Below are 25875 nucleotides of genomic sequence, written 5' to 3'. Positions count from 1 at the left end.
ATTTTATCTCATTTTACCTCACTTTTGAAAGAGCTATATGAATTTCTAGGTGTAAAATTCGTTAATTTCCTTTTCACCTATAGTGCTTTGTATTATGCCCCCTCTACATTGTGCTTATTCAGTGTCCCAGTAACAATTATCTTGTTAGCCTTCAAACCTCACTGATGAATAATACTGCAATGAACGTCGTATATTACAGTAAGTGTGGAAATATCTCTAGAATAAATAGGAATAGAATGTCCAGATTCCTTTGGTTCTTAGCCTTAACAAATCTGTATTACCTCTTTTGATGATCTGAAGTTGCTAGAATTCATGGGGTGGAACACTAGATATTAGATCATTTTTTATTAGGGGGCAGAAATTAGTGCAGGGACAAGAAATAAGGTGTTGGCTGTTGGTGTTTGGTTGGCTAAGGCTTAGGAGACATTGGCCACTACAGACTTGAGAGAAGAGCAGATAGAGTTGGATGGCAAGCATCTTTGGAGGTCATTGGAGCTCTAGATCTACCAGAATGGAGACGCTTTGATGAGATTCCCTGAGATAGCAGAGTTGCAAGTTTGAGTGAGTTGCAATAAGTTAGAGTGACTGGGAAAACAATTAGGACTTCCATCAGCTCTGTTACAAGGTATAAAGCTAACTTTACATAAGTTGTAAGTTATCATCCTTTAATTGAATTGCCTACAATAACAAAAACATATACTTCAGGGAGAAACAACAATATCCAGGGTCTCAACCAATATATTATCACAATGATTGGCATATAGTAAAAATTTTCTAAACAAGGAAAAAAAAAAAAAAAAAACAGGAAAATGTACAGCATTCCACAGCCAAGAGAAAATGCACCTATCAAGAGACACTACATTGATATGAAGCAGGCTTGGACTTGCAGACACAGGAATTAAGCAGTATTATAAATGTAATAAGAAATTAAAATACTTTTCCAGAGATTAGAGGGAAATGTGCTTACTGAGTAAACAAGATTAAAAAACCCTACAAAAATGAAATTTCTTATAATATGTATAATCTGAAAAATGAGAAATTTCTAGAACTGAAAATTATAATATTGAACTAAGAATAAATTTCTCAGTGATCTTAATATTCAATTGAAGTAAGGAATGGAAACTCAGTGAATTTGAGCATAGATTGATAGAAATTTTCATAATAGCAAAGAATGAGGAAAAATAACTAAATACCAGAGATCTATGAAATAATATCAAATAGTGCAGCTTATGTAAACTTCAAGATTTGGAAGAAGAGAGAAAGAATGGACTGAAAATTTCTCAAATTTTATAAGAAATTATTTATAAACATCAGAATTCTAGCACACAGAAAACAGAATTTTTTTTATAAAAAGTTATATATAAATAGAAGAAGGAGGAGGAGGAGGAGGAGGAGGAGGAGAAGACTAAAACTCCTCAAAAAACCCAGGGAATAAATGTGAAGGAATAAGTAAATATTAATTTTATCAGAAACAAAACAGAAGATAATAAAAAGATACAATTTAGTTCCTGAAAATTAAAATTTTTACATTCAGCAAAATATCATTCAAAATTGGGCTGAAATAGAGATATAGAAATTACCAGCAGGTCTACTCTATACCAATACTAAAACACATTCTTTAGTTTAAAAGAAAATGTTACAATATAGAAACTGAATCTTCAAGAATTGATGTCATGATAATTTTAAGTATTAAAAAAGTGTATTAATCTTTTTCTTCTTGTAATTTGCTTGAAATATTACTCTTTAAAATAATATAAAATGCAATTGATGACATGTACAAGCAAGATAAGTTAAAATAAAAACCAAAAAAGACTAAATTGCATACTACTATTGTAAGGGTATTAGATTTGTGAAATATTCTCTAAGTTATATGAATTTTCAGATCTGGACTAAGTTGGAAGAGTGGATTAGGATGTCAGAAATGTCAGAAAAAATTGTGAAATGGTTAATTACTAAGTCTGAAAGACATTGATAAAGACTGTCTAATAATATTCATTGAGCCATCATAAAATAAAAAACAATACGAAGAGATCTACCTATCAATATCAGTTGAAATCTGAGGTTATTATTCTTGGTAAAAAGCAAAAAGCCAATACCATGCTATATATAAAGACATATTTTAAATATAAAGACAGCAATGGTTAATAGCAGCTCAACTCACAATAGCTAAACTATGGATCTATCCTAGGTATCCTTCAACAGATGAATGGATAAGGAAAATGTGGTATATATAAATACAATGGACTATTACTCAGTTTTAAAGAAGAATGAAATTATGGCATTTGCCAGTAAATGAATGGAGTTGGAGAATATCTTAAGCAAAATAAGCCAATCCCAAAATACCAACGGGCTGAATGTTTTTTCTGATATGCGGACACTAATTCACAATAAGGGGGGAGGGGCAATAGGGAAGAATAGTTACTTTAGACTAGGTAGTGGGTGTGAAGGGAGGGGAAGGGATAAGGGGATAGGATAGTAGAGTGAAACAGACATTATTACCTCATATACATATATGACTGCATGACTGATATGATCTTATAATATGTACAATCTGAAAAATGAGAAATTATACTTTATGTATGATTTTTCAAAATGCATAAATGAATTCTACTGTTATGTATAACTAATTAGAACAAATATAAAAATTAAAAATAAAAACAGCAGAAACTATATTAGCTGACATAAAGAGGGTTAGTGTGACTATATTAATATCAGAAAAAAACAGGTTTCAAGATAAGAAATGTTATAAGAGCAATGCTGAATGAAGCAGTTTATTATGATAATATTGTAACACTAATTTGAATGCCTCTAATAACATTGCTTCAAAATTCATAAAGCAGAAAATGACAAAGACATAAATAATGTGAGATCATAATTAGGAAATTTCTTTTAAATGATTTTAATTGTCTTCTTTCCGATAGAGCTGATGAAAAAATTATTAAGTATATTAAAGATCTAGCATTGGACTTCAATGATATTGAAAGAATATTATACCCAACCCAATGATTAAATATTCATATTCCCTCAAATGCAAATGAAACATCCACCAAGACAGATTATAATGGCCAATCTCAGTATATTTTTTAAAGAATGAAATATTAGAGACTGCATTTTTCATTCATGAAAGAAACAAATTAGAAATAAAAAGACACTTAGAAAATCCCTAAGTATTTAGAAATTCATTATGCAATAAAATAACTCATGAATTAAAAATAAAATTACAAAGGAAATAAAATAAGCTGAAAGATAATAGAAACAACCTATCAATGTTTATAGGATACTGATGACACTATTTAAAGAGAAATTCCTAGCTTAAAGGCCTACAGTTTAAGCAAAGAAATACCTAAAATAAGTCATCTAATTTTTCACATTAAGAAGCCCAGGGAAAAAGAACAAATGAAATCCAAAATAAGTAGAAGGATAGAAATAATAAAAATTAAACTAGAAATCAATGTAGGAAAACAAAGAGTAGACAATATTAAAAAGGTCCAAATTTGTTCTTTGAAAATATTATATGTGTAAAACATTAACATCATCAATTAAAAAATGAAATATTTGGAAAAATGAGAATATTATGAATGGAGGGAAGGATATTACTAAGAAAGGGTATTACAAATTTAAGAGACTGAAATAGAAATATCTTGAATGGCTTTATTCTATGAAGTATAACTGAGATCAAATGCAAATATATCTTGAAAAATATTTTTGACCAAACTAACTAAAGAAATTAAAAGAATACATTTAATAAAGAAACCTCTGTTTCTAGATGGGGATATCATTCACTAGTAGAACAGTTACCTAGCATGTGAACTACTCTGGATTTCATTTCCAGAGGAAGAAATACTGAAAGGAAGAAGGAAGAAAAAGAAAATGAGAACTCTGCTTCTAGATAGTTTCACTGGTAAATTCTTTTTATTTTCTTATTTATTTACATATTTTTGGTGTTTTTTTCTTTATTATTCTTTTTTCTCTTCTCTTTTATATAGGTGCCTTAATATTAAATGTAACAGTAGAATTCATTATATATTCACTGGTAAATTCTATCAAACATTTAAGACATAGTAAGCCTTGTGCCTATTCTTTAAGTAAACAAAGGCAAAGATGCTGTTTCTAATTTGATTTAATGAGATAAGCAGGACCTCAATAGCACAAATCTCACAAACTTTATGAATAGAGAAAAGTACAAACATCCTTCTCAACATAGATAAAAATATCTTCAATAAAATAATCTAGTAACATAAAAACACGAATACATCTTGAACGAGTAAAGTTTATCCTGTGAATGCAACTTTAACATTTGAAAATTGAACAGTGTAACTCACCATAATAACAGACTATAAAAGAAACAATACTGGTTATAATTTTTTTAAATGCAGCAAATTAAGAATTGATAAGAATTCCTTATATAAATACCATCTATAAAAAAATCTTATGTCTATCTAAAACCATATATTTGCCCTCTATGGTTAATGCCAGGACAAGAGAAGAATATATACTTTTACAACTTCTGTCAACATTGTATCCCAGCTCATGAAGTAAAACAAAACAAAAGGTATAATTATAAAATGCAAGAAGAACTGTGTCCATTTAAAGACAACCTATCTCTGTGAAAATTCCTAAGGAATCAATAGCAAAATTTTTTAAACTCTCATATTGACAAAACAATTTTTTAAACTATCAGGTGACAAAATTGCAGGACATGGTGTTGTTATATAAAGATGGACTACTTGTTTTATTTTTCATTGTTCAAGTACAATTTCTATTACAAGATTATAGCTTTAATTTTGGTATTAGTGCATATTAATTATACAGAATAGTGGCATTTTTGTACATGCACATACATGATTTGATCAGTTTCACTTCACAGTACCTCCCTTACCTTCTTATGCCATTTCTAAACAACATTCTGTCTCTAGTCTTGCATTCCCACCCTCAGTTAATAGGACACACTGTGTTTGCTTGTTCCTGTCAGGTTCCCCAACCTATTAACTTTTATGCATTCCTCTTAAGACAAGGGCCTTCCCTTGTTCTCACTAATCTTTTCACCCTCTGACTTTACTATGCTGGTATGATAAAGATTTACTTTAGCATATGGTCATTTTTTAAAACATTTTACAATAGAATAATAGACATAAGTGTTAATATTACCATAGCTGCTAGATGAATTTTCACAATACACTCACATAAGGAGTTCTCCTCACAAGCGAGAAATACCAGCTCCCAAAAGTCACATGCCATGATCCCATCCAGTTACTGCAGTTCTGCATGTTTTTCTGAGTTATTTTTGCCTATTTTTGTTTTTCACAAGAATGTGATAAAAGGGCATATGCTCTTTTGTTTCTGATTTCTTTAGTTCAAAATGTTTGTGAGATTTATCCATGTTCCTGCATGTGGTTATGGATAACAATCTCACTGATGCACAGAACTCTGTTAGTTTAACATGCTGTAGGTATTTATCCATTTCACTATCTAAGTAGATGTGGTTCAAGATGCTAATTTAAAAGAAAAACCATAAATAAATTGCAGAAGGATCAGTGGAGTAGAGGGAGGAGAGCAGGGGAGGGAGAAAAGGAGAAAGGAAGTGCTGGGACTGAATTAGTACAAATTATATTCCATGCTTCTATAATTTTGCCAAAATGTAGCCTAATGTTATATATAAATAAAAAGAACTAAAAATGTTCCCAGATTAAAAAAAAAAAGTAGATATGGTTAGTTTTTCCCTGTTGTAGTTACTATGAATGAAGCTCCTATGGGCACTCTTTTACACATCCTTAGTGAATACACATTCATTTCTCTGGGGTATATAACCAGATATGAAGTTCAGGATCAGAGCTTCCACATGTATTCAGCGTCAGTAGATACTGACAACTTTTCAGTGTGATATCAATGATGTTCTCACAGCAGCATATTAGAGTTTCAATTGCTTCACATTCTTGCCAAGCTTTGCTGGTTTCCATCTGTTTTATTTTAGCCTTTCCTGTTGGTTGATATATTTTTAATGTTTCTATCACCGTATATTTAAAGTAACAATAAAGTTAATGAGAATAGTTACTCACAATTATCTCCCATATGTACTTCCCCTGGGTTCATTTCTGTATTGGTCTGCTTAGGCTGCCATAACAAATTACCATAGACTGGGTGGCTTCAACAACTGAAATTTATTTTCTCACAGTTCTGGGTGCTACAAGTGCAAGATCATATCCAGATGCCATCAGGGTTGGTTTCTGGAGAGGCCTCTCTTCCTAGCTAGTAGATGGCAGTCTTCTGGGTGTGTCATCACAAACTCTATCTCTTGTGCACTCTCTGACTAATGCCAGTGATCTCTTGGTACCTCTTCCTCTTCATATAAGGGGACACAGCCTGCTGGATTAGAGTCCCACCCTTACAACCTCATTTACCTTGAACTACCTCCCCAATAGGCCTATCTCCAAATGTAATCACATGGACAGTTAAGGCTGTGACACACAAATTTTGGCGGACAGGCACTATCCAATCAACAGTACTTCTTTCAAAAGCGCTTCCAAAGAAGTTCATTCTGCAACAAAAAGAAAAACATTTCACTTTATGTTTATATGAAATTTTAACTAGTGACTAAGTCTGTTTTAATACTTTGTTCAACTCCTCCACATTATTTCCTGTCTTCTTGCACCTGCTTGTTAGCATCTACCTCCCTCTTTTTTTCTATCACAAACCCCATATGTTGGAAACCTCCTCTTACTATCCTCTCCTCTATTTTTTGTCTTTCATCTTCTAGTATGCTATGTGCTTTACTGTGTTACTATTTCTGCTGTTTACTTTTTCTGAACTTCTGCAATAGAAGTTCGAGTGGGGCATTACCTTTGCTGTTGTGTTTGCTAATGTGTTCCATGCACTTGGGAAGAAACGCGCTGCCCACAGTATGCTCTCAGTATTTTATGAATAAAACATGAAATTTTGCTTGGAATTATCTGTTAACCTGTCTTTCTATGTATGCCTGAGAAAAAGTGGAAGATACAGGGAAGTCTAGTTTGTGCGTAGCTAGGTAAGTCTAGGGAGCAAGACCATTCCTCACGGTAAGATCTAGTGTGGCAATCTGGGATTAACCATTAATACCTGCCTTCCAGTGAATATCTTCATGCCCAAATACAGCATAGCATTCTTCAGGGGGTTGCCTAGATCATGGGACATGTCATGAATGGGGGCTCTCAGCTAAAGAAGAAATTACCTCTTTTAGTAAATTCTCTTTCCCTTATTTGTATCATCACTAGTATCTTCAGCTGATGCTAGATTGAGGTTTTCTATTTATTAAGGAGTAGAAAGATATTTTCTGCTAAGGAAATTGTGGGGAGAAGGAAAACTCACAAAACAATAGCAGGAACCTCACATTGGAGATGCATTGCTATCACGATGGTATCTGCAACATACACTCCTATCTCTATGCACACCATGCAGTTATTCATACAAAAAGTCCCCTCTGCTCCCTCCAGGATGTTTTAATTTTTATGGCTGTGGAAACAATACAAAAACCCCTGCTAATGTGTCATGTTCCAAAGCAAACTTCCCGAGAGGAAAAATAGTGGGTAGACCCAAGTGGGCTAATCTCTTCAAACTCCTGGTGAAAAACAACTATTATTGAAGAATTCCAGATGATATTAAACTCTTCTTTAAGACTGAGGACAAAAAATATTTGAAGACATTAAATAATTATAAATTTGTTATTTATATTTGCATATTGAAAGAAATTCTGAAAGATAAACTTCAGGGAAAAAAATTGAATCTAAAGAGAAGCACTAAAAATGCCGCAATGAATAACATAACAGAAATATGCTTTCCCAGATGAATTGGATAAATTCAAATTTGGGGGTCTATTAAAAATAACTGTAACCTAAATTGTTAGGAAACTGTAATATTGCAAATGTAAATGTAGTAATTCATAAAACATTCTAATTTGACAGAAGGATAAGAATAATTTAACTTAGATTTTATTAAAATGTATATTGAAAATGCAAGTTGTAGGAGTAGCAAGGCAGAGAAATAACAAATAAAACAATCTATAGGAAAGAGGAAAGTTAAAAATGAATGTTAGATTCTCAGAGGATGGCGGGATAGAGAAATAGATATTGCTTCCCTAGTGACTCTGTGGCATGAACCAAGAAAAGCAGACAGGCAACTTTTCAGCAAGGTGGGTTAATGATAGAGAATTAGTGGGGACTTTACTGGAATTTAATATTGAACACTCAAAACAGATCAGTGGCTCAGGAGATCTTATAAGATAAAATAAGGAGGAAAGATTCCCAAGCCCATAGCCAGGACAGCAGTTGGAGGTGCAAACCTGAACAGTCCCTACACGAACACTGTAAAGCAACAAAGAAATTAAAGGAACTCCCATTCTCCAGACGCCTGAGGTGTGTCAGGGTACAAAAAGCTTAGAGATCACAGACACTGCTTGAAAAAACAGTAAGCTATAGTAGAAACATACCTCAAGATTGTAAAAGCTATCTATGCTAAACCCAAGGCGGACATCATTCTAAACAGAGAAAAATTCCCTCTAAAAACTGGAAAAAAATAGGGATGCCATTTTTCACCACTTTTATTCAACATCATTATTGACACCATAGTCAGAGCAATTAGAAGAAAGAAATGAAAGGGACATGAATAGGAAAATAAAAACACAAATTATCATGATTTGCTGATGACATAATTCTATATTTAGAGGATCCAAAATATTCCTCCAGAAAACTTCTAGACCTAATAAATGAATTAAGCAATGTAGCCAGATATCGAATTAGCACCCATAAATCAAATGCTTTCCTGTAGAAGATTGAAAGATCTCCCATGGTCTTGGATAGGCAGAAATAACACTGTCAGAACAACCATGCTACCAAAAGCATTACACAGATTTAATGCGATTCCTATTAAAATTCCAAAGACATTCTTCGTAGAAATAGGAAAAGCAACCTTGAAATTCATTTGGAAAAATAAGAGACCCAGAATAGACATAGCAATACTTAGCAAGAAACATGAAGCAGGAGGCATCACAATACTAGAAGTTAAATTATACTACAGAACCATAGTAACCAAAACGGCATGTTATTGACTTCAAAACAGACACATAAACCAATAGTAGAGAATAGAAGACAGAGACAAACCCACATACGGTTGGTTATACTATTTTGTACTACACAAAGGCACAGAGAATATATGTTGGAGAATAGATAACCTCATCAACAAATGTTGCTGGGAAAACTTGAAATCCATATGTAGCAAAATGAAATTAAACCCCTATCTCTCACCCTGCATGAAGCTCACCTCAATGTGGATCAAGGATTTAGGCACTAGAATTTGAGCCTAAAAGAAGAAAAAGTAGGCCCAAATCTCCATCATGCCAGCTTAGGAAATGATTTCCTTAACATGACTCCTACAGTGCAAGAAGTAAAATCAAGAATCAATAAATGGCAGTAGCTCCAGAGGCTGAGGCAGGAGGATCACAAGTTCAAAGCCAGTCTCAGCAAAAGTGAGGCACTAAGCAACTTGGTGAGACCCTGTCTCCAAATAAAATACAAAATTGGGCTGGGGATGTGGCTCAGTGGTTGAGTGGCCCTGAGTTCAATCCCCAGTACCCAGCCAAAAGAGAATCAATAAATGGGATGGAATCAAACTTAAAAGCTTTTTCTCAGCAAAGGAAATAATCAAGAACATGAACAGAGAGCCTACAGAATGGGAGAAAATCTTCACCATCTGCACCTCAGATAAAGCATTAATCTCCAGAATATACAAAGAACTAAAACACTTAACACCAAAAAACAAATAACCCAATCAATAAATGTGCTAAGAAACTGAACAGACACTTCATAGAAGGAATACAGTCCATCAGCAAATACATGAAAAGAAGTTCAACATTTCTAGCAATTAGAGAAGTGCAAATTAAAACTACATTGAAGCCAGGTGCAGTGGCTCATACCTGTAATCTCAGCGGCTCAGGAGGATGAGGCAGAGGATCATGAGTTCAAAACCAGCCTCAGTGACTTAGTGAGACCCTAAGTAATTCAGTGAGACCTTGTCTCAATAAAATATAATAAAGGGCTTGGAATGTGGCTGAGTGGTTAATTGCCCCCAGGTTCAATCCCCAATACCAAAAATAAGACAAAAAAATGAAAAAAAACAATACATTGAGATTTTATCTCATTCTAGTCAGAAGGGCAATTACCCAGAATACTAGCAACAATAAATGTTGGCGAGGATATAGGGAAAAATGTACACTTATACATTGCTGGTGGGACTGCAAATTTGTGCAACCACTATGGAAATCAGTATGGAGATTCCTCAGAAAGCTTGGAATGAAACCACCATTTGACCCAGTTATCCTACTCCTCCATCTATACCCTAAGGATATACTTCAGTGACAAAGCCATCAATGTTTATAGCAACTCAACTCACAATAGCTAAACTATGGAACTAACCTAAGTGCCCTTTTCAACAGATGAATTGATAAAGAAAATCTGGTACATAAACACAATGAAATATTACTCAGCCTTAAAGAAGAATGAAATTTTGACATTAACTGGTAAATGGATGAAACTGGAGAATATTATGCTAAGTGAAATAAGCCAATTCCAGAGAACCAAAGGACAAATGTTTTCTCTAATATGCAGATGCTAATTCACAAAGGAGGGGTTCCTAGGGAAGAATATATGTCCTTGGAATTAGACAGAGAGAAATGAAGAGAGGGCAGGGGCCACTGGGGTAGGAAGGATGGTAGAATGAATAGGACATTATTACCCTATGAGCATATATGATTATAGGACTGGTGTAATTCTACATCATGCACAACCAGACAAATGAGAAGTTATGCTCCATTTATGTATAATGTGTCAAAATGTATTCTATTGTCATGTATAACTAATTAGAAAAAATAAAAAAAACATTTTTTTAATAGATATAAAAGGAAAGCAAAATAAGGAGGAAATAAGAATACAGAATCATTTTCCCCAATACAGGAACAGGAATTACACTTAAGACAAGAAGTCTAGTCAATAAATTTTTACTATCCCTAATCAGGATAGATATAAATAATCTTAATAATCAAATGAAAAATAAAGGAATAAAATATTACATGTAAAATAAATACTTAAAAATAAGTCAATATTAATATTAGGCAATGTTTGAAACTAAAAATTATTTATAGGGATTATTTAATGTTAAACAGGTTAATCCACCAAGAAAATATCATGTAACTATAAACACATAGGTGGACCTAGCAAAATTATAGCACTGGAGATAGTAATGAAAAAATGTAATAAAAAACAAAAAATTGAGGGAGAACAGTCAAATCTTCAATCATATGGGAGATTTCTTTGGATCTTTGACAACCTAATAGATAAGAAGGGAAAGTAGACTTGAATGAAATTTAACACAATGTTCTTGCATGAATATATAAAAGACTTCATAATCTCTTTTCATCATCAAGTAAATATTTTTGCTTTCTTCAATTTATGCATCAATTTGATACTGTGATTGACCTATTGTCTGTCTCCTTCACTAAAATATAATTTACTTATTGGTGCAATCATTTTTTCATTTAATATTAAGTTTCCACACTGAGACATAATACACAAAACAATCGTTTTCTCAAAATTATGTGGTCATTTAAATTAGTTGCTTACTAGAATAAAAAAGTTTTAAAAATAATAAAAATCAGAGTAATGTAGGCCACAATCTCTGGGCACAATTAAACTTACATTAAAAATAAAAAAAATCCTGAAACTATGATTAGAACATATTTATCTTTATTATAATAAAACAAAATCAATATAAAACTATCCATTAAAACTCAAGGATTGTGGTAAACTGGTATTTGGAGAAAATTTTAAGATTTTAGCTTATTTATATAAAAACAAGAAACCTGAAAATAAGTTAGACTAGTATTAAATTTAAAAAGATGAAATGAAAGAAAGTAAAATGACAGAAGCAATAATAAAAATTAGGAGAAATGTGTGAACTAAAAACTAATCAGAAAGTAGAGTTCAATAAAGATTGTAGAGGGACTTCCAGGACTTCTGTTTCAAGTAGTTTGGTCAATTAGGCATTCTGAAAGACACTACTGAGAATAACTACAAACAGAGGATAATAAATTATATAAACATTCCTGGGTAAAGAATAAGAATAATACAGTACAACAGTAACATCACTAAGCAGGCAAGAAAGGGAAACCAAGAGGATGAAAATGAAGTGAGCACAGTGACCCAGGCATCTGGCGGGCTTCGCAGCTGCTGTTCACACATGGACAGTTTGCCTCCCCAACCCTGGTGAATGTGGTGCTCATTTTTACTAGATACAAAATATATCTATGAAAGTCAAAAAAAAATTGTCACCTCAAATCAACAACTGTATGATGTGAAAGAAATATAATAGTAAAAACATATCCAGGAATAAAATCCATAAATATGACTATGGAGAGAAACTGAAAATCTAATAAGTGACATGCAAGATAATGAGAATTGACATAACATCCTGAATATGTCAATTTTCTTCCATTTATTCAATTCAAGACAATCCTTATCAAAAGTTCATTTGAGTCTGGCGCTGTGGCACACACCTGTAATCCCAGCGGCTCTGGAGGTTGAGGCAGGCTGAGGCAGGCTGAGGCAGGAGGATGGTGAGTTCAAAGCCAGCCTCAGCAAAAGCGAGGCACTAAACAACTCAGTGAGACCCTGTCTCTAAATAAAATACAAAATTGGACTGGGGATGTGGCTCAGTGGTCGAGTGCCCCTGAGTTCAATCCTCTGTATGCCCCACCAAAAAAGTTTTTTAATGTTTTGAATAACTTAATAAATGTATCTAAAACAATTGGGGAGGATAAAAAATCCAAAAATAGCTAAGTAATCTGAAAAATGAGGAGTTAGATCAGAAATCATTTTCCAGGGCCTTATTTGAGACATTCAAACACTAACCTTACCCATGAAGGAGAAACCAACAGACCAGTGAAATAAGAGTGAGGGGCTTCTCTGTGTATGGAATTTAACATATGATAAAAATGACCAGTGAATCAATAAGTAAAGGAAAGAATATTTAGTGATAGTATTTGAAAAACAGACTTACTGTGAGGGGAAAAATAAAGGTGAACTCTACCCAACAAGAAAAGGTGTTAGATTAAATACCTAAATGGGGAAGGAAAAATGTGAATCTACAAGAAAAAAGAAAGGTATAACTTAGTGACATAAGTATATAATACATATATACAAGTATATAATACACATGCACATATATATCACACACACACACATATATGTGTGTGAGAGAAAGGGGTAGGAGGGAAAGAGTGGGAGAGAGAGATACTGATTTATAGAAATTGGCTCATGCAATTATGGAAGCCAAGAAGGCTCATGATTTTGCTGTCTGCAAGTTGGAGAACTAGGAAAGCTGTAATTCCCTTGGACTCCCAAGGCCTGAGAACCAGGAATGCCAGTATCTAAAGGTAGGAAAAGAACATGTCTCAGTTCAAACAAAAGAAAACTCACCCTTCTACATTTTGTGCTATCCTGGTCCTCCATAGATTGGATTGTATGATGATTACCACATTTGACCCAATTCAGATGTTAATCTTTTCCAGAAACTTCCTCACAGACACAACCAGAAATAATATATTACCAGCTATCTGTGTATACCTTACTTGGCCCAAATTGACATAAAATGAACTTTCACAGTAGTGTCGTAGGAACAGAAAATATTGTGTAGGAAAATGAACACTTACTTGGATCCAAACTCTATTATTTACTGAGTATATAGGAACAGCTAGTTGCTCACTTATTTTTCCATCTATACATTGGAGATAGATTCATTCATGAAAGCCCTATTGTAAGAATTGGAGATAACATTAAGCATGTAAGATAGAGAGTAGCACAGAATAACTATTAACTATTGGACTGATTTTTGCCTTTATGGTATTTCCGTCCCCTAATAAGAACTCAGTAAGAATTTTAGAAAATGACTAAATCAGCAGTTAGAAAGAAAAGTCCTCTACACATAGCTATTGCTTCTCAATTCCAGTGAGAAGTGTCACAGCCAAAAAGGAAAGAAAGAGAGAGGCACATTATGTAATTACTGCTCCTTAATAAGGAAAGACTAGAGCATTTGGATAGTCTCTGTGCACTTGATTAGGCTGAAATAACTCCTACCAAAACAGTTTAACTGCTTTTGAGAGTCCTAGTAGAAAATATGAGCCATTAAGAATTTGTTTTAGAAATTAGATGATGCTCATTGAAAGGTCATTGGCCCCAGTTTAGAAAATAATATTTTTATGATAATCTTTTAACTCATAATTCCTCTGCATTTTTATCATAAGAAATCATTACTTCTCAGATCCTTAGCCTTCTTACCTCTGCTGCACTGGCTTTGCAAATACCAACTCTGAATTCATGGACTGAATCTGCAACTTATTTGTGAAGATTTCTTAGCATTTGTTCAAAAGGTCCAATGTATCTCTGAAGGTAGGTTGTTTCTTGAAGAGAAACTATGAGCTTCCTTATTTCTATGAAAGTTATGATTATTCAGTATTTGATAATTTTGAGCAATATTGTTCTGCTTTGGTATGGTCAACATAATTCTATCCTTTTGAGAATGTGCATTGCACAGTATGTTTTAAAGTGGCAGATTGCAACAATGGGTTGAAGAGAAAAATGGGGAAAGCAAAGGAAGAAGCAGCACAAAGGGAAAATCAAAGACAAAAGATCTATAATAACTCAAACAAACTGCTCAGTGTCAGCTATCTCAAAAGAACACACACAAATAGGCTATAATATTCATAAGTGCATAAAGCTTTATGTTTGAAAGGAAAAGTGCTCCATGCCTGGAAAGGTAGATTTGGAATCCAAACTGTTCTTACAGAAGGTATGATTCTTCAAGGAAGATTTTTAGCAATGAGTTGCTACTCAAGTGCTTCAGAAGCATCTAATAGATTCTAGAATAATCACTTAGCCAAAGACAATAACTGAGAAGAATGATTTATAATTTCATATCTAAGTTTATTCTCTCAAGAATTAATTTTGAATGTTGCTCTATAAATCATCTCCTCATGCTAGTAATCCTCTGATTCTCCCCCACACTTTCCAACCCCCTCAAAATGTGTGTGGCCCTATAGGATGTATGATTCTTATTCTGTTCGTTTCATTTAGTGTTGGATGATTCGTATTCTGTACTTTAGTATTGCTTTCAAATAATTTCATACCTGACGCCAGCTTCAAAATTAACCTACTTTGAAAAAGAATTGCTGGACTGGGGATATAACTCACTTGGTAGAGTGCTTGCCTCACAAGCACAAGCCCCTGGGTTTAATCCTCAGCATTGCAAAAAAAAAAAAAAAAAAAAAAAAAGAAAAAGAATTGCTGGAGATTATAGCAGAATTTATGCTCCACCTTCATTAAATCCTTTGGAGAATATTTCACTAACAATAAATGATCATATCTTTTCTACCCTTTATATCTATTTCTACTTCCTTATTAAGCAAAAGTGGAAAGAATGAAATGTATAAGTTTTTTCAAATGATATTTCATGTATTTTATTTTTAATAATATATTTTCTGAAAGCTAACAAATGCACACTACTTCCCTACTGCTAGAAAAATAACTATTTAATCAGTGTGTTCCCTTTGTAGTGTTTTTAGCATTATTCCACAAAAAAAGAGATTTTATATTACTGGTTGCAATTATTGCCTAATTCTGTCTCATTCTTTTGACCACAATTTTGAATTTGTAACATTAAAATTTATATTGAAAAACATCATTGAGTAAGTAAATATAGAATTGGTATTAGATTTTTTTCCTCTTTTATAAGTATTAAAACAAATCACACATCTATTCTTCTCCATGTACACTTTTTTATAGATAATAGTATATACAGAAGTACAGTGAATGCAGACTAGCAATTTCTAATGCTATAGAATCAGGATATAGTTATATGTTAATATTTCAAAGAAATCAGTGCTATTTATTACTCATTTTACTACGCTAAACTCAGAGACCCACCCACTGCTTATCTAACTAGGGTCTCTGGTGGTATTTTCATACTCTCTGCTCCCCTAACCACCATGATCTCCACGACTTCACTGGTTAATTTTCAGCAAATCTATAGAAAGTCACATAATCAATGACAGTGAATAATGTGGGTGTCATCTCTCCAAAGCGCAAATTTTTAAAGAAATACTGAGATATATGCTAACATCATGATTATCTTTTCCCAATATTAGAAAATTTGGTCTTACATCATTGTGTATTTCTGTTAAGACTGGAATAGGAGCATATGAAAAACTCAGTATGTTTTTGTGGTACCCAATTTGATTGGCAACTCCAATTGCCACATGACCAGGTCCTAGAATATGACAGGCATGATTCTACCCAATCTCATATCATAATGACTCTCCCCTGAGTTCACTGTTCTCTAAACCTCATCAGCTTCTTAGCTGTTATTCAAAACACTAGGTCTGCTTCTGTTTTGTGGCTTTTGCACTTGAATATTCCCTTTGCTAAAATGCTTTTCTCCCAGGTATTCACTCGTTCAAGTAATGCCATCTTCACAGAGAGGCCAGCCACATTTTACACAGCACGTTCCCTCACAGACAGGCAGGTATCTTATCCTACTTCCCCACTTAATTTTTCTCCTTAGAAACTATCAACAAATTAAATATTATGCTTTAGCTAATAATATTACCACAATATTTTGTTTCCTAAGTCTGTAGTATCATCCTGATAGGTTAGTGAAGAGAGGGAAATTTTGGTCTGCTTTGTTCTTTATACATAGAAGTTGGAGAAGTGCATTTCCATGTTTAGGATATAAAAAATATTTTAAAAATTGATGTGTGAAATAATAAATTAAGAAAATTTTTATGGACTTTTATGAATCACTTTTATATCATTTTGTATAGGAAGGTTTTAAAAAATTATAATTTGAAAAAATCAGAACATGCTTGAAAAAACATTTTAATTTAAAGCTTTTGTTTTCATCTTTTTAAGCATTAATATGAGCATACAATTCTAACCTTCAATTTCAAGATTTTAAAAGATGTTAAATGTTAGCACTGCTAGAAAGGTGATGAATTGCCTAAGACAATTCACCTATTAAAAAGAAACCATTAATAATATTATAGATGGATAATTTCAGCCATAGAAAAAAGTATCAAGAAGTCAATTTATATTACAAATTTTTAGCACTGGCACATTTAAAATGTATGTTTAGTTTTTAGAAGGATAGGCAGAGCCTAAAGCTTCCTTGATTTGTATAAAATTCTTTAAAAATTTACCAACATCTATTACCTCTTTTCCTTACTTTTATTGGGAAATGCTACTTCTTGGGGAAAAAAAAAGCTAGCATCAATTTTTAGTCTACATGTAATAATGCATACATTAAAAAATAAAAAAATAAAAAATCATTATTCGTATACCCATTATTTGAAGTTATTTTTCTGTAAACTAGAGTTCTGCATCTTAGGAAACTGAATTAGAATTTGTTTTTAGTTGTGTCTCTTTTCAGAGGTTATGTATGTGTTATGATTTGAATATGAGTTGTTCTCCAGAAGTTCCTAATATAGGAATGTATTAATACAGGACTATTCTGGTTTGAAATGATTGGATTAAGAGAGTATAACCCAAACAGTCCATTCTAGTTTGAATGGACTGGGTGTCAACTGTAGGTAGAAGGGGATGTGCTGAAGGAGGTGTACCCTAGAAGAGTTCATCTTCCTTGAGGTTCATTCGCACTTTTCTTTTTTTCTTTCTTTCCTCTTTTCTTTTTTCCAGGATTATAGTTCCTGGATGCCATGAGTGGAGCAGTATTCCTCCACCATGCCCTTCTGTCATGATGCCCAGCCTCACCTTGGACCACAGCAATGGATTCAACCAACCATGGACTAAACTTCTGGAGCCATAAGCCAAAATAAAATTTTCCTCCTCTAAGTTATTCTTGTAGGTTATTTTGGTCACAGTGATGAAGACCCAAGTAACCAGAAATTGGTACCTAGAAACTGGGTCCTTCCTGTGACTAAAGTGACCATGTAATTTGGAAGCATTTGGAGATGGTCTGTAGGAAGTGGTTGAAAAAGTTTGGAGATGAAGGCTAGAGAAGCCTTAGAATATTATAAGCAGAGCTTAATGCATGATTCTGGTGGGAACTCAGATGATCAAAATACAATTAGGACTGCAGATAGTAAAGACAGTGCTCATGAGGTTTAAGAGGTAAATAAGGATTCTATTGGCAAATGAACTGGAGTACATTCATATTACATTGTGGCAAGGAACTTTTATATACTTTGCCCATGTTCTGACACTTTGTGTGAGGTGATAAACTAATTAATTTAAAGGTGATAGACTGATTAATCTGGCAGAGGACATTTCAAGGCAACACAGGATTCAGAAAGTGGCATGGATTTTGTGGCAACTGTTATCCAGGTTTAATATGAAAATCAGGTACCAAAAGCAGAGAAGGAGGATTTTAAATACTTGCAATTTGGTCAGAAAATTACATGTAAACTTGAGCCAAGCAAGATGTGATTGTTAAAAAGATTATAGTTCCTCAAGAGATGCTAGAGCACTTTGCCATAAAGACAACAGAAAAGTTGACTTGAGGGTACTACATAAATTTGCAAGACTACATCCACTATAGACTCCAGCTGATAGAAAAGAATTACTCTGAGAAAATATGTTGGGGGCACTCTGCTTGCATAGGAGTGCCTAGGAAATTATTTAACCATTCTCAGCTGCCCAAGCACTCAAAGACTGCTGTAGGCATTATTACAGGTGACCAGCTACTTCAAAGGCTGATATCAGGCCTTGGCATCATCCATGTGGTATTGGCTCTGTAGGAATGCAGGATGCTGGAGTTCAGGTGTTATGAAAGCTTCCACTGAGATTTAAAATAAAGGACTAGAAACCAAATATGGCAGGGTCAGAAGCAAATTATAGCAGGGTCAAAATCCCTATGGGCTTCCCCAGAGAGGGCAGTGCACAAAACTATGAAGATGAAGCTAAAGCTGGAGTGTAGACTCTAGATTAAGGGATGCCAGTGAGGTGGACTGTCTGCTGAGAAAATCTGTTGACTGTGGTATGAGCCAGGGTAAAAGAGAGCTCATGTGTGCTGCAACTGGTAAGTTCAAAGGGGTGGGGCTGCCCAATTCTCTTGGAGAAAGCATCTCACCACCACATATCCTAGATGCTGTATGTGGAGTTATGGGACCTGTTTTCCTGGCTAGGTTTCATTCTGACTTTGATCCCATCCCTTTCTTTGTGCCCCTATTCCTCCCTTTTGGAAGAGGAATGTTTACTCTGTGTCACTGCATATTGGATATATGTAAGTTGCTTTGGATCATTACAGGGGTTGACTGTCAAAAGTTTGCCTTGAGTTTCAGGTGAGAGTTTGAACTTGGACTTTTGGGCAATGCTAGCATTGTTATGACCATGGGTCTCTTGGAAATGAATAAAATGAGTTTTGTATTGTGAGATGAATGTGAGTTTTCGGGAGCCACAGGCAGTATATTATGATTTGTATTTGAGGTGCCTTCAAAAGCTCATTTGTTAATGCTTCATTGTTCAGAGGTGAAATGTTTGGGTTGTGAGAGCTGCAAACTAATTAGTTCCATTAGTTTGAATGGACTTGGTGGTAACTATAGGTAGGGGGACATCAATGAAGAAGGTGGATTACCGGGTGGTCTTCCCTGGAAGGGTTTTTCTTCCCTTCTCTGCAGCCTCTTCCCTACATACACGTTCTCTCTCTCTCTCTCTCTCTCTCTCTCTCTCTCTCTCTCTCTCTCTCTCTCTCTCTCTCTCTCCCCTTCTCCTTCTTGATGCTGGCATGAACTGAGCATATTTAATTTACCTCATACTTTGACTTTGATGTTTCACCTCACCCTGGGTTCAAAGAAATGTAAATAACTAAGCATGGATTGAACCACTGAAACTATGAGCCTAAATAAGCATTTTGTCCTCTAAGTTATTCTTGTCTGATATTTTTGTCACAGAAACACAACTCTAACTATCACATTATGTTTAGTTTTTAATAGCAATTTCAAAAGAATAGAGATGTGATATTAGCCTCATCTTGGTAAATCCGATGACTATTTCTATCTTCTATTGTTCTTGGAACTATTTTCTTATTATTATTTAAGCCTTTATATTCTTATAGCACTTACTTTGTCAAAAGCCATTAGAAAGAAAGACCTCTGTATGATTGTTTGGTCATTATCTTCTGATTTTTTCAGTTATACTTGAACCTTGTTGCAGGGAGACTCATTCTATTGTACTAATTAAGTATACATGTTTATCAAGACTTCATATATGACAAAAACTACAAGCAGATAGATAAATCCAGAATAGAACAGAACAATCTAGAATAAAGGATAGGTAAGATAAAGCTAGAACTAAGGTCAATACCCAAAACGTACACCAGAAAGAGTGTATATTTTCTCACTGTAGGTCAAAACTTTACTTTTGTGCTTTCTAGAAGCCAAAACAAAAAAGGAAGCACAAGAACTTTATGATATACAAAATCCTTATGACACAAGTTCAAAATTCAGAAAGAGAATATCTATGCTTGACATTGAAAGGCAAGAGAAATAATCTCTATAAAATTTCAGAAAGAACCCATTATATTATAATTAACTAGATTATTATAATAAATTCAACAATGTATTTCATAGCCCTGATTTTTATATAGTATATAATATGGCTAGGCACAAAATGTATATGTAGATAACAGAATGAGTTAATTTGGAGTATACCATTGTCATGTCTTTTATCATTCATCAAATAAATTTCTGCAGTAAACACAGGAATTACAAGAATAAAACAATGGAGTCCGGTTCTAGATATTTGTGAGGAACATAGCTTAAACAGAAAGGGAGATATTCAGCACTAAGTTATATGCATAATTAATTTTAATGTAAGAGTTAGCAAAGAAACTATAAAACAAAAATGATATGAATGGTTAATAATCCAGTGTAGGGGTGGAAGAATATGAATAATATATCTCAGTCTTGGGAAACACCTACCCATCAATTTAGTTATATTTAAAAATGACTTGTCTCTAATCATTGGGATGGGATGTGAGTAGGAATTAGATCTTTTGACCAGCTCTGTCACAAAAATAGATAATGACATTTCTAATCTCTATTTTCCCCTTTGTTATGGTTATTTTGTATTCAAGTTGTTTATTTCCCTATTTTTTTAAAGATGTAAGATGAAGTCTTTCTATTTTCCCTAATAAAAGAGTTTAGTGATATAAAATTTCCTTAAAAGTACTGATTTAACAGCACACTACAAATACTGATATGGTGCTTTCATTGGTATTGTTTACTTACTAATTTTTCTTTGATAGCTATTTTAACTAATTTGGTAATAATAAGCAATCTATTTAGTTTCCTATATATATATTTACATGTATATGCGTAAGTATATATGTATGTGTATATACATATATTTATATGTATATATGTATGTGTATACATATATTTATATACATATACATGAAGAAAGAAATCCAAAGATATAGCAAATGATTTCAAATATCTGATGTATTTTAATGTCTAACTTCTCTTCTATTGACATAAAAGTTTTTATAAATGCATTATTTGAAAATCATATTATATACAATTAGTATATACTAATATTTAAATATACATTGTTAATATTATATTCTAGTACTTTTAAAGAATACAAAGTGAAATTAATATTTAATTGGATAATAAAATGCTTTGTTGTATGTTTTGCATTCCTAACTGTATTATCTATATTATCAATATAGATATTGCATTTTCAATCTAATTACATATTATACTAATTATATATGAATATAAGATTTTATAGATATGAGTATGTGAATATATATATATATATATACATACAGTATGTATTTCAGTATTTCAGTATTTCATGTTTGAGATTTACAAGAACACATTCATGAAATTGCTACTGTTTATACTAATATGCAGATTTTCAAAATATTTCAAAGGGCCAATTTCACTCTCTAATAGGAAATAGTAATGACCACAGACACTCTCAATAATCTATTTTAGCTTTGGCATAAATGTCACAGAGACATAGGCTGTGGAGACCAAAATTCGGATTCAAATACCATATTCACTAAATTATTGTTTTCCGACTTTCAGAAAATTAATGTATATATTTTTTCTTCAAATTGATACACTTTTTTTTACAGGTTTGTTGTGAGAGACAAATTAGAGAACTGCAAAGAACATAGCGCATAGCACAGATGTGTTGTAAAACATAATTCTCTTTCTAAATTTGCCAACATTAATTTAGCACAAAGGTTGATAGTCTGACATCAGACCTGATATCACTTAACTAAAATTATTACCAATTAAGGTTTGATATTAGATCAAGGATGACTAATGTATTCCAATTCATGTACTAATGCTGATTGATAGGTTTTAGTTTCCAAAAGTACTATATTGAAAAGTATCTCAAGGCTGAATTCAGATTTAGTAGTTAATAGTTTGGTAATAAAATAGTAATTTTCTATTAGAAAGTGTTGTTCATTTTCTTTAGCTAAACCAAGAATGAGTCATGAAATTATAACTAATATTGACCTAATTCTAGTCAATAATATCTAGAATTTCTAGGTTTATCAAGTGTTCATAGGCATAAAATAGAAGAAACACATTGTTGTAAAATATAAAAGTAAAGATTGTCTTTTGCTAATTTATGTTTTTCTAGGTTGTTTTTCTTCAATATAGTTAAAATGATTTGTTTGAATAACTTACGATGTTGGAAATAAATGTGATATGTCAAGAAAATGACAATGAAATAATAGAACAACAATATTAGTATCAGGAAATTATATTGGAAGGTAAAAAATAAAAATTAAGAATCAAATTATTAATGCAAAATGAAAATTTAAGAAGCTATAACTATTATTACTCTCATATTAATACAGAAAAAAATATAAAGTGAAAATTTATGGTAAAGATGAACTTTGAGAGTCACAGTTCAACATGTCATGTTTGGGCTAATATTCTAGGCACCAGTTTCTTTAATACCATATCCCTTTTCTACTGCTACAGTGATTGTGGAAATACATGTCAAGATAAAGCCTTCCTAAGCTGGGTTTCGAATAAGTCTGAACTATTGTCAACATATTTGACACCCAGCCCGGGGATTTGTTTTCCACACACTAATTCTCCAAGAGCAGCTGAATGATCTACAACTCAATTCAGTTCAATTTTAACATGATCTAACTGGAGCTAGCTTCATTTCTCACAAGTTAAGGACTCAGGCCCATAAGACCGTCCCTACTTCAGATATCAATTTCAGCACTTTAACCTCTTATACTTCTTAAAGAATGGCTATAAATAAAGAGGTTTCCATGATCCCCTCCGTGGGTTTGACAATTTGCTAGAATGATTCACAGAACTCAAGAAATCACTTGGCATATTATTATCAGTTAATTATAAAAGACATGACTCAGGAACATGGCAAAATATGGAGGAGGTGGGGTGCTTGCAGAGGCTCCATATGCTCTCTAGGAATGTCACCCTCACAAAACTTTGATCTACTCAGTAACCCAGATGGTCTCAGGACCCCATTTTTTAATGGAGATTCCACAGACAGATTAGATCATTGATCATTAGGGATTAATTCAATCTCCTGTCCCACTTTCTTCCCCTGAGTTTGGTGTGTTGGACTAAAAGTTCCAACACTCGTCATTCCTTGGTCTTTCTGGTGGCCAGGCCCTATTGTGAAGTTGTCTATGGGTCCCTCATTGCCAGTTAACTCATCAACATGTAAACATTAACAAAAAAAAACAAAAAAACATTAACAAAAAAGTTTTAACTTTTTTTTTTTTTAATCACCCAAGACATACTGAGGGTCTTAAAAGCTCTTGTATTACCCACAAGGGACTGGAATCAAATAAGAGAAGATGGGCCTATCACTGCTATCACCTAGGAAATTGCAAACATTTTAGTAGCTCTGTGCTAGGAACTGGAGATGAAGAACAAATACATAGTTTTATTATATTACAATATAATAATAGGGCTGAGAAGATAATTTCTGTCAATCAATATTGCACATGTACTTTACCAAGATTTTAGAATTGATAGGCATATTTTAGACTACCTGGCTGGTATGGACATCTTTTGATTTAAAAAGTTAACAACAGAAAAACAGTCACTGAAACGATTAATAAAATAGAAACATCTGTCAAGTTTATTCAAATAAAAAGGAAATGAGATGCAAATAAAGAATATTAAGTTTCTTAAAAGGGAACAATTCATAAAAGCAACAGAACATGAAGAAATCACAATGGGATACATTCAGACATTCATACCAAATATTTATAAATAAATGGAAAATAAGTATCATAAAATACATAAACTAGTAAAATAAATTTAAAAACACTTGAGTCAAAATGAAGCCTTAATGAAGGTGAATTAGTTTTTAGAATAGCCTCCAAAAAATCCCCAGGCATATATAGTTTTATATTAACCAAATCTTCAAACAAGAAGCTTCCTCCACATTTTATAAGATATTTCAGAGACTATAAAAAAGTTTCCCACCTCAATGAAGATAACCTAATTTTATTAGCTAAAAGTTGATAGAACATTAACAAATTGAAAATCATGGTACATTGTTTAATTTTGAAAATTATTCAAATTTTTCTTAGTAATGAACCTGGCAAGTTTGTGCATGCATTCTCTAATTGGCCATAATCCTAGTACTCCCTATGAGTGCTGCAGAGAGGTTAGAATTTTCTTGAGATATTGATTTATTCAGACTTTAAGCAGCTGAACAGAAATGAAAGTGTGAACTTTAGGGTAAATTCTTATATACTGCTTTCCACAGTCCACTCCTTTTCCCCAAAGTGACCAATAAATAGTGGAATTCTATGAGTGTCAAGATCTTCAAAAAAGTTTGTATCACTGTCCTCTTGTCTTACACCCAGCCTAATTCACATAATTATTTATCTGCTACTTCCCTGAGAACATCTTAATTTATAATCATAGTGTCTGAGAATTAATTTTAGTTTAAATTAATGGAAAAAAATATATAATTAATAACAAGAAAAATTGTGCTGGGTGTTGATTTAGAATGTTATTAACATAGTAAATCTGAATTGTACAATTTTATGTTCACCTTTTATTATTGCTTACATTCAAATACATGATAAATATGACATTGGTGCTTCAACTTCTTATTTTAATTTGTCCAATTTATATTAGTGTTTTTACATAAAATACTTTATCCTTAACTCCACATAATACAGTCCTACTTCAGGTAAACTACTAAGTTCCAGTTGAATTGGTTGTGAAGTCTAGAGGAAAAATCACTGAGGTCATTACCATTGGAGAGGAAACTAAAAGGTCAAATACTGACCATAAGGAATTGGCAATTATCTTTGTATCTGACAAAGGGAATGTCAGCTATATGCTGAATTTTATGTACAATGTCACATATTTTTAAGCCTGTTTTAGAAATTTCTGGTATAGTTTCATTTTTATGATGAGTTAAATAGTTGGTAGAAGCATTCCACACATACCATGTTAAGTAGGGGTGCACTTAGTTTCATTGTATTATCTTGTATGGTTTGAGTATTCTGCTTTGTGATTTCTACTTTATTTTTGTCATGAAAAGTCAACGTATAAAACATTTCTCCCAAAGCCTTTTCATTTCGCAGCTTTGCCATTTTAGATTTGCTGTTTTTCTCAGTTTGAATTATTCTTTGATTTGGGTGTTATTCTCAAGAAACATAACTTCTTGCATTTAAATTATTCTAGGGTATTTTAAAATCCATCACTAGTCATTTAGTGAGCTTTGTGTTCACTGTCATGCTCTTTATAAAGCCAATTTTGCTTCTCTTGTAAAAAGTGATATAAAATAGCCTAATCATAGTCCAATAGAG

Source organism: Sciurus carolinensis, chromosome 2, assembly GCF_902686445.1.
Source record: "Sciurus carolinensis chromosome 2, mSciCar1.2, whole genome shotgun sequence".
In the NCBI taxonomy this organism is placed as follows: domain Eukaryota; kingdom Metazoa; phylum Chordata; class Mammalia; order Rodentia; family Sciuridae; genus Sciurus; species Sciurus carolinensis.
The sequence above is the reverse complement of the archived record's forward strand: the minus strand, read 5'-3'. Positions refer to the sequence as shown.